The sequence below is a fragment of the Dipodomys spectabilis genome, unplaced genomic scaffold, assembly GCF_019054845.1.
Source record: "Dipodomys spectabilis isolate Male_0828 unplaced genomic scaffold, ASM1905484v1 ptg000054l, whole genome shotgun sequence".
Classification (NCBI taxonomy): domain Eukaryota; kingdom Metazoa; phylum Chordata; class Mammalia; order Rodentia; family Heteromyidae; genus Dipodomys; species Dipodomys spectabilis.
The window spans coordinates 27,973,124-27,985,120 of record NW_024870731.1 but is presented as its reverse complement, the minus strand read 5'-3'; the positions used below and the strand labels follow the sequence as shown (position 1 = coordinate 27,985,120).

General features: G+C 35.8%; 1 pseudogene; it reads right to left on the bottom strand.

Moving 5' to 3' along the window:
• Window positions 1-3,079: 3,079 nt before the first annotated feature.
• LOC122108284 lies at window positions 3,080-3,237 on the bottom strand (annotated as a pseudogene).
• Window positions 3,238-11,997: the final 8,760 nt, after the last annotated feature.

The window sequence follows — 11,997 nt, the reverse complement described above, 5'->3', positions numbered from 1 at the left end:
AATATCATGAGGGGAAACATTTTTGCTGATAAAAATGAGTCTGCTTATAAATGGATGGTTGAAGAAGTATATAGACAATGATACCAAAAGTCACTGGCCTTGTCAAGCAAAAGTAGTAGGTAAAACAAACTAAAAAGTTAGAAGTGATTTTTTTGGAGCCTTTTTTTGATCTTGACTTTTTTTTTTTGGTCAGTTGTGGGGCTTGAATTCTGGACTTGAGCATTGTCCCTCAGCTCTTCAGCTCAAGGCTAGCGCTCTACCACTTGAGTTTCACGGCCTCTCCTGCCCAGGCTGGCTTTGAACTGTGATCTTCAGATCTCAGCCTCCTGAGTAGTTAGGATTATAGGCATGAGCCACCAGCACCCAGCTCTTGGTATCTTTTTTTCATGTTCTTTATCTAGGATGCTTATTTCAGGGTCTAAATTTGCCCGACTTTCTTTACTAATTTACTTTCCCCATATCATTAATGCTATCAAATTGACAAAGTATACTTAAGTTCATAGAAGGGAAGAAGAGACAAGAGAAGAAATTCTGCTGGCTAGGTTGTGAGAGACAAACTTTAGTTAGTCAACTAAAGATTAGAGAGTCACTCTGCCAGTTGAGCTTTTTAAAGACTTCATTTTCCTTATATGTAAAATGAAAACAATACTTCTATCAGTAACTTATTTTGAAGATTACATTATATAAATGCAATTAACTGTGTAATGCTAATCATATGAAAAGTACTTGTATGAGTTAGTCATCTTTCCATTCCTTTGGCTCACAGTTTTGCTTTTGGAGTTAAGTGAGGTCATATATAATTGTAAGGAAACCCAGAAGATGAAACTATTCATCTCATAGCAGCCAGAAAGCAAGAGGGAGAGAACGAGGAGGTGCTGGGACCTCAATATCCCTTTCAAAGGAATGCCCTCAATACCTCTCTTCCATTGGGCCCCAGTGTCACCAGGAGTGCCATGGGCTAGAGACTCTGTCTGTATCACATACAACCATGGGGCCATGCAGGATCTAAATTATAGTATTACATAAATTTATGATATGCATGCTTTTAAATCAGGTTCTGTTAGCATTATTTTATATCAATGCAAGATTTAATGGTAGATTATAAATAGTTGTAAACATTATTTTATATTAATGAAATGCTAAAGAGTACATTTTGAAAACAAAATACTTGTAGCTATGCTTCTTTCTGGTGTCATATTCAGCTGTGAGATAGTTCTTAGATTATTTTATTTTACAAACTCTTTCTGTAAATAGTATCTGCCAGTTTGAATTTCATACTTTTCAGAATGTGATGTTATAGCTAATTAATTTCCAGAGATTCTCTCCCTGGAGACCTGCTAAGAGGCAATAACAATAATAATAATAATAATTCAAGTTCATCCTTGGTATCTTTGGTGACTGGTCCCAGGAACCCCTCACATATCAGAAACCTAGGATGTGTCTTATAAAAAAAAAAATCACATAGCATATGCATATAAACTATGTTCAAGCTCTGAATTATTTTCAATATCTAATAAAAAATAGATAGTTGCTATCTTATATTTGGTAAAGCATAATAGCAAGAAGAAAGTTTGCATATATTTAGGATGAACCCAATTTTTTTCCCAAGTATTTTCAATCTATGATTAGTTGAACTGCAAATGTAGTTTGTAGAGGGCTAACTACATATTGAACTCTACTTCTTGATTTTCATTTCTCCCTACTTGGAAAATCACTTACTTGTTGCTACTTACCTCCAAGTCTTTCTATACTATGTGAAATAAGGCATATGCCATTTAAATTGTATGAGTATTCTGCCAAAAAGAAGTAGATATTATTCATTGGTAGAAGCACAGGCCACTGACTTGTATTTTTCAGTTATATGTATTGCTCAATCCAAGTCATCTTCTCCTACTTAAAAAAAAAAAAATCACTGTAAAGCACTCTAGTTTACCAGATGGTTTTCTTTACATTCTAAAGCCTATTGCTCATGTTAACTATAGTTATTTTACTCCCAAAGTAAAGAAAAAAATTGTATTAAATAACAAAGTGGAATTGCTTTCATTGGCTAGGGAGTTAATTTGACATGAAATGAGCATCTAACCTGCCACGTTTAATTGCAGTATGGAAGACCCAGAGATTTGCTTGAAAACAAGCCAAGTTCATTTAAAATTCTTATTGCCCAGAAATGGGCAGTTCTGGGTTACATGCATATTAATCAAGAGGGTCTGTTTAGGATCCAGATGGGCAGGTGTTTTTCCTACATAAATGTGCGTGTAAAATGATTTGCATATTTAATTTCTCCTAGCAATTCGTTGAATCAGCTAGTATTTGGGTACTTTGCTGAAAACTGCAACAGAGTTCTCATTTCCTTAACACCACAGAAAACACAAAACAAGAGGGAAGCTTTATAAATCAATCCTGGGTTTCTTTGAAAGACACGATAAGCCATATTCCTTGAAAATGTTTGTGCAACACGGGGTAATATAAATAATCATGATGCCATGAATATAAATTAAGGAAAATAAGCAAATGAGGTTTTATAAACTGTGGATAAAATACAGATATGAAACCAGAGGTAAAAATGGGGCAAGTGATTCTTGGCGTCTTAGAAATTCTCACTGAACACAGATGAATCAAGAGACTGTGTATATTTGTATCCAGAAGATGATGACAGTGAGCATTAGCTGTATCCAACACTCCAAAACCACAAGACTGAGTGTGCAAACCAAAAGATGATCACCAATAGGGTCTTAGTCCATTCTTCTGATTTTAGGGCTCTGGAAAATATTTTATACTCTGTTATGGTATTCGTGCATATGTGTGTATGAGTGTATTGTGCATGTGTGTGTTAGTGTGTGTATATAGTGACCAATAAGATCATTGATTTTTTTTTTCTCTGAAAAGTGAAAAAAAAAAGCTGGTTTGTGAAAATGAGTGACACTCCTGTCAATCAAAGCATACAATCCATAGTTTAATTTTCCTCCACAAACCTAAGTATTTACACTAGGAAGTGAGACATTTAAATATGGGAGACATAATATATTATTAATAATATATTATTGAGACATTATATATATATATATATCTGTTCTTGGGTTCATCACATGAAGTCAGAAAACTAAAACCCTTGCTCAAAACAGACAGACCACATAGGGAAGACTAAGGGAAAAAAAAGTATAGATTATCTCTTTCAATTAGCAATAATCGTGCCTCAGATAAACCTCATTGGCTATGATACTGCCACTGTGCAAAGCTAAGATTATCTCTTTTTTGCCATATAAGACAGCAGTTTGTAAATACAACGTGTCCTGATACTGTCATTCCTTTCAACATTCTCCACCATCCCTCTTAACACAGCCTTTCCCTAACTTTTCTTAAAATTTGTAGGCTATATATTGAATTTTTCCCTGTATTTTTCCTCACTTATCTTCACTTATCTACTTGCCACCTCGCCGCCACCCCTCCCCTTGCAAATATCCATTTCCTGGTGTTTATTTTGTTGAACCATGATTTTGCCTTTCAGGGAGTTACACTGTTCAAGTTATCCCCTAAATTTACTGTATTCCAATTAATACATTTATGTACACTTGCATACCACCCAGGGTATTTACTTACATTTTTATTAGCCAATTCTAACTTCTAAATATGAGAGAAAACATGCAGCCTCTGTCTCCCTGGGCCTGACTTTCACTTAACATAATTGTTTCCAGGTCCTTTTACTTCTTTGCAAACATTTTGCTTTGCATTACAATGTTTCAATTTCCTGAGAAAAGCTTCTCAAAATGAAGACTGTCTTACCCTAACATAACCAGGTTCAAATCCTATACTGACCTTGAAGTGCTGTTCCTATGATTCCAAGGAGAATTCTGAAATTTCATGCATGCAGCTGTTGTGTTAGCACTTTTCTGCATCAGTGAACTACTCATGATTCATTAAATATTCTTACAAATTGTGATGATAATTTAGTATAATTGCAACAAAGAAAAATGGAGAATGAACAAATGTAACTGGTAACAAGCAAATGATGTGAAAATGCATCAGTGAAATGGCCTCACCCTGTTCACTAAAAGTGAACATGGGCCTCAGATCTCATAAACCATGTGCAGTGAGGGAGAGTTATTTTATAATTACACATTATTTATCATTACACATTACAGTTTCCTATATTACACTATATATTACAAAATCATAGAAGATCTTTGAGAACAATACATCTTGGCTTATGACTTTTATTCTTTGTGCTACTGTTTTTACTTCTGAGGTTAATAAGGAAATGATAGGCTTCCAGATCATCTTAACCCTAAAGCCATGATCCTGATTGGTGTGTGTTAATTTTTATATAAATTAATAGTCAGACCTTGATATCTTCTCTTTGCCCATCTGCACCCTCATTCTAATCTGAACACATCCATATTCACGACTTCAAGTGCCATCTACCATCTGATGTTTCTCACATTTCGGGCTCCAGCTCTCTACCTTGTAGTCTATATATTTTTCTCCTTAACATCTCAACAGGAGATCCACCTGCCATCTCCTCAAAACCCACTCCTGCTCTTGCCTACACATTTTTAGCTAATAGAAATGACTTTCTTCTATTTTCAGGCCCCAAACAATATTGTTATGCTTAAGTTCTTTTTTAATAAGTTTTTATTGTAAAAATACTGTACAGAGGGGCTACAGTTACATGAGCAAGGTCATGAGTACAATAGCAAGAAAGAAAAAACACATATGTCCCTATCTTGGGGTTCATTTCAATTAACTTCATCTTATCTTTTTTCTTGAATCTACATCTAGTTGATAGGGACCTATCAGCTACACCATCCAAATCTAACCAGAGCCATCCCACTTCTGATCACACCCCCCCCCCCCCCAGAGCCATCATCATTGCTCATCTAGTGAGCAATGATCATGCCCTTACTTCTGGATTCTTTGCCCTGCATCAGAGGAATCCCCTGACTAGACCATCTTCGTGATCTAAGCCACTGAATTCCCTACTGCTGTTCCTTTCACTCACTGTTGGAGCCACGTGGCCCGTATTGTCAGTCATGGAACTGGTCAGCCATAGTTTGCCCTTGCAGATCTTTGCCTGGGAAACCTTCCTCTTAACAGTCTTGTGGCCAGAACCTTCTCTTTTCTTTATCCAGAACAGCTCTTGGGGAAAATGTTTCCTGGCTTATCTATCTGAAGCCTGAGCTATACCCATAATTTTATATCCTGATTTCTTGCTTTATGTCAAGCTTTTATCACAATTTAACTTGCTGAACACACACCTACATGCTCACACTTGTTTATAGGTTATTTCCCCTACCAGAAATAAGCTGTATGGGACTGGGGGCTTTTATTTGTTTTGTTCACTGCTAGGTCTTCCTTTGGTACTTAGAAGGGTTCCTTACACAAAGTAATTTTTCAATAAATGCTTTTTGAATAATGGAATTGAACCAAGTTTTCTGTCCTTCCTGAATTCACTCCTGTTTTGTTTTAGATACCCATTTGGCTCATCCTCTATCACATTTCATCCCATGTTATAGATCGGGGAAACAAGACATCTAACAGGGAGACACTGGCTCACTCTTGTCCTGGACACATGTCAGGCACCACTGATTTTATACCAATTCCAAAAGGTTGGCCATTTGTTTTGTTTGCCAGTGTCTGCTTGTCTACACTCTTTCCTGGGGCTTTTTTTTCTAGTCAAATCTGGCTTTGGTTGGAGCCATCCCCAGACTTCTCCACGTCTTACTCATGGTTATCCAAGGCCAGTCTGCTTGTCAGGGTTATATTCGTCTATGCAGAGAAGCGGGCCAGACTGGTAGACCTTGAACACCTTTGTTAGATTAAAGCATAGACATGTCTGTAACTCACATCTCTCCACATGATTCCAGATTTCACAAATCTTTCCTGCTTGTGGGATTCCAAACCCAGTCTACATTATTACAAACACTGTTGAATGTTACCACACTCTTCCATGTTACCACTTAAGTAGCATTTGTTCCCTGAGAGTTAAGTATGTTGCGTGGCATCTCTATCTAATTTCTGTTAGAGGAAGGCCAGCCTTCATTTGTTGTCCCATCCCAGATAATCACAGTCTTTTCTTTGATCCTAACGTGTCCAAAGTAGACACTAAATTATTTGTTCACTTGACTTGTGATGTAAGAGCAGATGAACTCTGACCTTTGCCAGTATGACAAATAGTTTTCAGTACATGGTTTTAAATAACTTTCTGCTATGGATTTAAGTTATTTTCTGGGTCTTTCAATTTTATTATTAAATTTGTATACAGAAAAAGTCATTCTTTTTGAAGTATTACTGATCTGAACTGAATCCACAGTACTTCCATGTGCCAGTCTATCTTTCATTTCTGCAAAATGCAATCCTTTTCATATAAATGCCAATGTTTTGAATTTGTAGCTACATTAGGAAATCATTAATAGCATAGCTATCTTTAACTGTGAAATAGCTGTGCGTATAGGAAGGCAATATTTCAGAGCATTCTGAAGCTTTCTCTCTATTTTGTTTCTTCAGAAACTAACTTCAATTTTGTGTTGACATCATCACATGTACAAAATGAACAATAACTAAGATATGTTAGCATCTTTTAGATAATAGCTTGCTGTCATAATCTCTCTTGCCTGTTCACAGTTATGCTCTGTCTTGTGTTCTCACCATTCATTTCTATTTTCTCCTCTCCTTAATCATTTTGTTATAATAAGCCATCATAAGCAGAAGAAAATTCCGGAATGTAATTCAACTATGACAGGACAAATAAGTATATAGGTGTAAGGTTCATAATAATTTACACTTGCTTCTATAAGTGACAGAATAAAGTTTTTATTTTATTTTATTTTATTTGAGAACATACTGTACAAAGGGGTTACAATTACATGGGCAGGATAATGCATACATTTCTTACCAAGCATTGCAGCCTCCTCCTTTGTTTACCCTTCACCTCCCTTCCCAGCCTCCCCCCTCCCCCCCACCCAATCATACCCCCCTCTCCCCCCCACACTGACATTGTAAAGCTCGTTTTTGACATGACATTTTATACTTCTCATTGTTGCAACAGGTCCACCTGAATCCTTAAACGACTTGTTTGTCCCCATCTCCTCCACAAGTTATACTGACATCAAATATAGTGAAAGCGGGGGTTACACTGTGGGGGAGGGACATACAAAGCAACAAAGAAATAATCTTATAAATGCGTTAGAAACACATGCATGAAAGAAAAAAAAAACATTAGAATACATATTTAAGGGTTCATTTTCCTAACATCACATTATCTGACCTTTTCCGCTTGACTCATACCTATACTAGATATTGCAAATAAGGGAAACCATGGGACCTATGTTTCTTTGGGCCTGGCTTACTTCACTTAATATAATTTTTTCCAAGCCTTTCCATTTCCTAACAAATGGGGAAATGTCATTCTTTCTGATGGAGGCATAGAATTCCATTATGTATATATACCACATTTTCTTGATCCATTCATCTACTGAGGGGCATCTGGGTTGGTTCCATATCTTAGCTATGGTAAATAATGCTGCAATAAACATAGTTGTGCTGGTAGCTTTAGTGTGGTCTTTTTTGGACAGAATAAAGTTTAAATTAAGATGGTAGAAAATTTTATTTCAAAGGAAAACAGGAAATTTCTATATAACTTTTTGAAAAGGCTTTATTCTTTGTATACTCTGATGTCTTATTCTCTAACATGGAAGATGATCAGCATATCATGTGAAAAAGACATGGAAGTTAATATTTTTCCTTATGAATTATATTTGAGTACATGAACATCAAATTATGATAGGCACTGACAGAATATACTGCTCTATAAGATAAACTCTAATTTTTAAATGATATGTAAAAATAAGTGCAAAGAATTCTTAAAGCACTGTATAAACTTGCTATATCTACATATCTTTATTTATTGCAAGAAAATATTCTCACAAAATTAATGTATTTATGAATTGTGTTATACTGAAAATATAGATACAATGCATTTCAGTCAAACACTACTGAAAAGATCGAAGCTTTAGAAATATGAATTTAAAATATGCTCAAGCCAAATGCCATTCTACTTTTTCTGTTGCAGATACATATGTGTGTGTATATGTGTGTGTGTGTGAATATGTACTGATTTCCAAAGTGTATAAGCTAATGGCCACCATATTTAGGGATTATCCCAGTTAATTCAGGATATTATTGGAGGAGAGACCAAGTTTTAAGACTGAATAACCTGAGCAGTCCTCTTCCACATGAGCACCAGGCAGTCTTCAAGTGTTAATTCAGTTTACTTGGTTTTTCTTATCAAAGACCTGTTATTTTTTTTAAACATGGTAACAGTGACTCTACCTAACTTACACAAATTAGTCTTCCCATTTGTGCAGTGATGCTTATTCTTCATTGCTGATGACAGAACTACCAGACATACTGCATGCACTGACTGAAGTATAATGATCTGAAGATTGGGCACTGGATGCATCCTGGCCTCAATTTTAGGTTCAAATCCCAGTTTTGCTATGTTCCAACTACATGAAAGTGTTTCAAGTTCATTCTTCCTTAGTAATAGTAATGTATACTATGCAGCAATATAGAAATTAAATTAACCCATATTAAACACTAATAACAATATGCAGCATATAGTATGTACAAAATAAATGACAGCTGATGTTATTTTTATTGAAATCATTTTGAACTTATCCCATTATTAAATTATCTGCAATGTTTAAGACATGAAGATCCAACTTCAAAGTCCTTCACCCCACCACAAATGTATATGTGTGTATAGATGTATATGTATATATGCATATATGTATATATGCATATATATACATATATACACAGAGACAGATATATATGTGGTTGGTAAATATGTACATCTGATATATGTATATATCAGATATATACATGCACTGGGTAGATACCTATATCTATAGATAAATAGATAGATAGATAGATAGATAGATAGATAGATAGATAGATAGATAGATAGATAGATAGATGTCAGAGAGGACTCCTGTGACTGCACTACTGATTGGAGGTTCTTCTGTCAGTACAGTTCCTTTGATACCTTCATGTCACTCATTTTAGCTTGCATCTAGATTCTTTGTAATGCTCCAAAAAGGACACAGTAGGAAGGGAAGATGGGCTGCCTACCATGTTCTATGAGGGCCTTATAGTTTCCTTTTTATATTACCAGCACCTAGTACATAGTCTAGCATTAAATAATGTCTGATGAATGGATGAATATACAAATATCTTTATACATTTGTACATGAAAGTGTTTCTTAATGAGGAATGTTTCTAACCTCCTTTAATGGATAAATTATAATTTAAGTTATCATGGTAATTACTTATGTCTACTTACACTTCTAAGCTTATTCCTGAAAAATCTGTATGTCACTTTGGGTAATATGGATATTTTTACAGTACTAAATCTTTCAATCTATGAACCTGGGAGTCTTCCTATTTTATTTTAGTGTCTTACTAAATTTCTTTAGGTCTTTCACTTCCCTGGTGAAATTTATTTCTAAGTATATTTTTAGAGTCATCATGAGTGGAATTGCTTTCATGATTTATTTCCCAGTAACCTTATTGAGGTGCAAAACTTACTGATTTTTTTTCTGTGTGTTGATTTTAGATCCTACACAATTACTGAATATGTTTATCGTTAAAGATGGTTTTGGTAGAGTCAGTTTTTTTGTATGTAGTATCATGTCATCTGCAAACAAGGATAATGTGATTTTCTATTTTACGTATTTGCAAGCCTTTAATTTCTTTCCCTGGTCTAATTGCTCTAAGTAAAACTAAAGCATTCTATTGAACAAGAGTGGTAAAAATAGATACTCCTGTCAATTGTTGCAGATCTTAGAGAAAACACAAGAACCCACTTTAAATATAAAGACATATACAGACTCAAAGTAAAAGAATTAGAAAAGATGCTCAAAGTAACACTTTTAAATAGCTGACTTCAAAGCAAGCAAAATTGAGGATGGAGAAAAACATTGTATCTGTATGTGCCTAACAACAGAGCTTCAAAAATATGTCAAACAGGGCTGGGAAAGGTGGTTCAGTGGTTGAGCACTTGCCTTGCATGCCTGAGACCCTGGGTTCAATTCTTCAGCACCACATAAGAAAAAAGAAAAAAGCCGGAAGTGGTGCTGTGGCTCAAGTGGTAGAGTGCTAGCCTTGAGCTGAAGAGCTGAGGGACAGCTCCCAGGCCCAGAGTTCAGGCCCCACGACTGGAACAAAAAAAAAAAAGTCAAACAGCAATAACTACAAGATGAAATAGCTGAGTCAGCTTGTATAGTTGGAAACATCAGCACTCCTGTGTTACAAATGCATAAATCCAGCAAGCAGGAAACCAGAAAAGACATGGTTACACTCAAAAGCACCATCAATCATGGATATAATTGATCTTTACAGATTACTTCATTTAATAACAGAGGGATGTACATTCTTTTCAATCTCTTATGAAACATTCGCTAAGATAGATCAGTCTCTGCTATAAAACATGACTTAACTTTTTCAAATGAGAGAAATCCTACAGCATGTTCTCAGACAGATCTGTTGCCTAAACTAAAAAAGATGGTCTATTGCAAGTGTTGACAAAAAATATGGAGAAATTGGAGCCCTCATTCATTTCTGAAAGAATGATTAAATTGTTCAGTCACCTTGAAAAAGTTTGACAGTTTCCCAAAACATTAAACACAGAGTTACTTTGAAACCTGTAAGTTGACGCTAGGTTATGCCAAAGATAATTAAAAACATACATCTCCACAGTATTTGTATGGAAATATTCATAGTAGCATTATTCATAAAGACTAAAAAGTGGAAACAATGTAAACACTCCCCATCTGATGAATGGATAAACAAAATAGCATATATCTATACAATTGAGCCTTACAGCAAATGGGAATGAAGCACTGAAATGTAGTACAGTATGCAGGAACTTTGAAATTATTATGCTAAGTGAAGGACAGAAATCACAAAGGGACAAACGTTACAAGATTCCACTTATAAGAAACAGCCAGAAGCCGGGCGCTGGTGGCTCCCGCCTGTAATCCTAGCTACTCAGGAGGCTGAGATCTGAGGATCGCGGTTCAAAGCCAGCCTGGGCAGGAGAGACTGTGAGACTCCTATCTCCAGTAAACCACCAGAAAACCGGAAGTGGCGCTGTAGATCAAGTGGTAGAGCGCTTGCCTTGAGCTGAAGAGCTGAGGGACAGCGCCCAGGCCCAGAGTTCAAGCCCCACAATCGACAAAAAAAAAAAAAAAAGAAAAGAAAAAGAAACATCCAGAATAGATGAATCAATAGAGATGGAAAGTCAATTAGTGATTCTTAGGGCTGGGGGAAAGAAGAGTAACTACTCTGGGGCTGTGAAGAGCATGTTCTAGAATCAAGTTAATGGTTGCACACTCTGAATTGCAATTGAAGTGGTTAATTCTGTAGTGTTTGGATTATATCTCAATGAAGCTGTTGTAACTAAAACACAGTCCCAAATGAGTATAGATTAGAAAACCTGCACTCATTTTGGTTCCTGTATAACAGAATTACCAAGTTGTTATATTATTGGATTAAAAGATGAATCCTGTTTGGACTTGGCCAGTTGTTAACAATATGTCCCCCAAGGCACTAATATTATAGGAAGCTGTTATGAGGAGCTAATTCCAGTGGGTTACCAAACTATCAGAAATAATACTGGAAGGTTTAGCTAACTGAAGTCTGTTTTCCAAAAACTTACAGGTTAGAGTTCTAATCCCCAGTACCGCAAAATGTGGAGTAATGAGTACATTAAATGAAGCCATTGTGCAGACCTTCAACGCGTGTGACTGGTCTTACACTCATGAATGTCACAGCACAGCCTTATAGAACAAAGTATCTGTGCAGACACAGGGAGGAAGAGGAGGAATTTTTTAAAATATAAGTATCTCACCTGTAGATAGCAATGATTGCTTTAGTGTCCTTCACGTAACCAAATTTTCTTTTCTATGTCCTTTCTAAGATTTCAGGAACAATACTAGA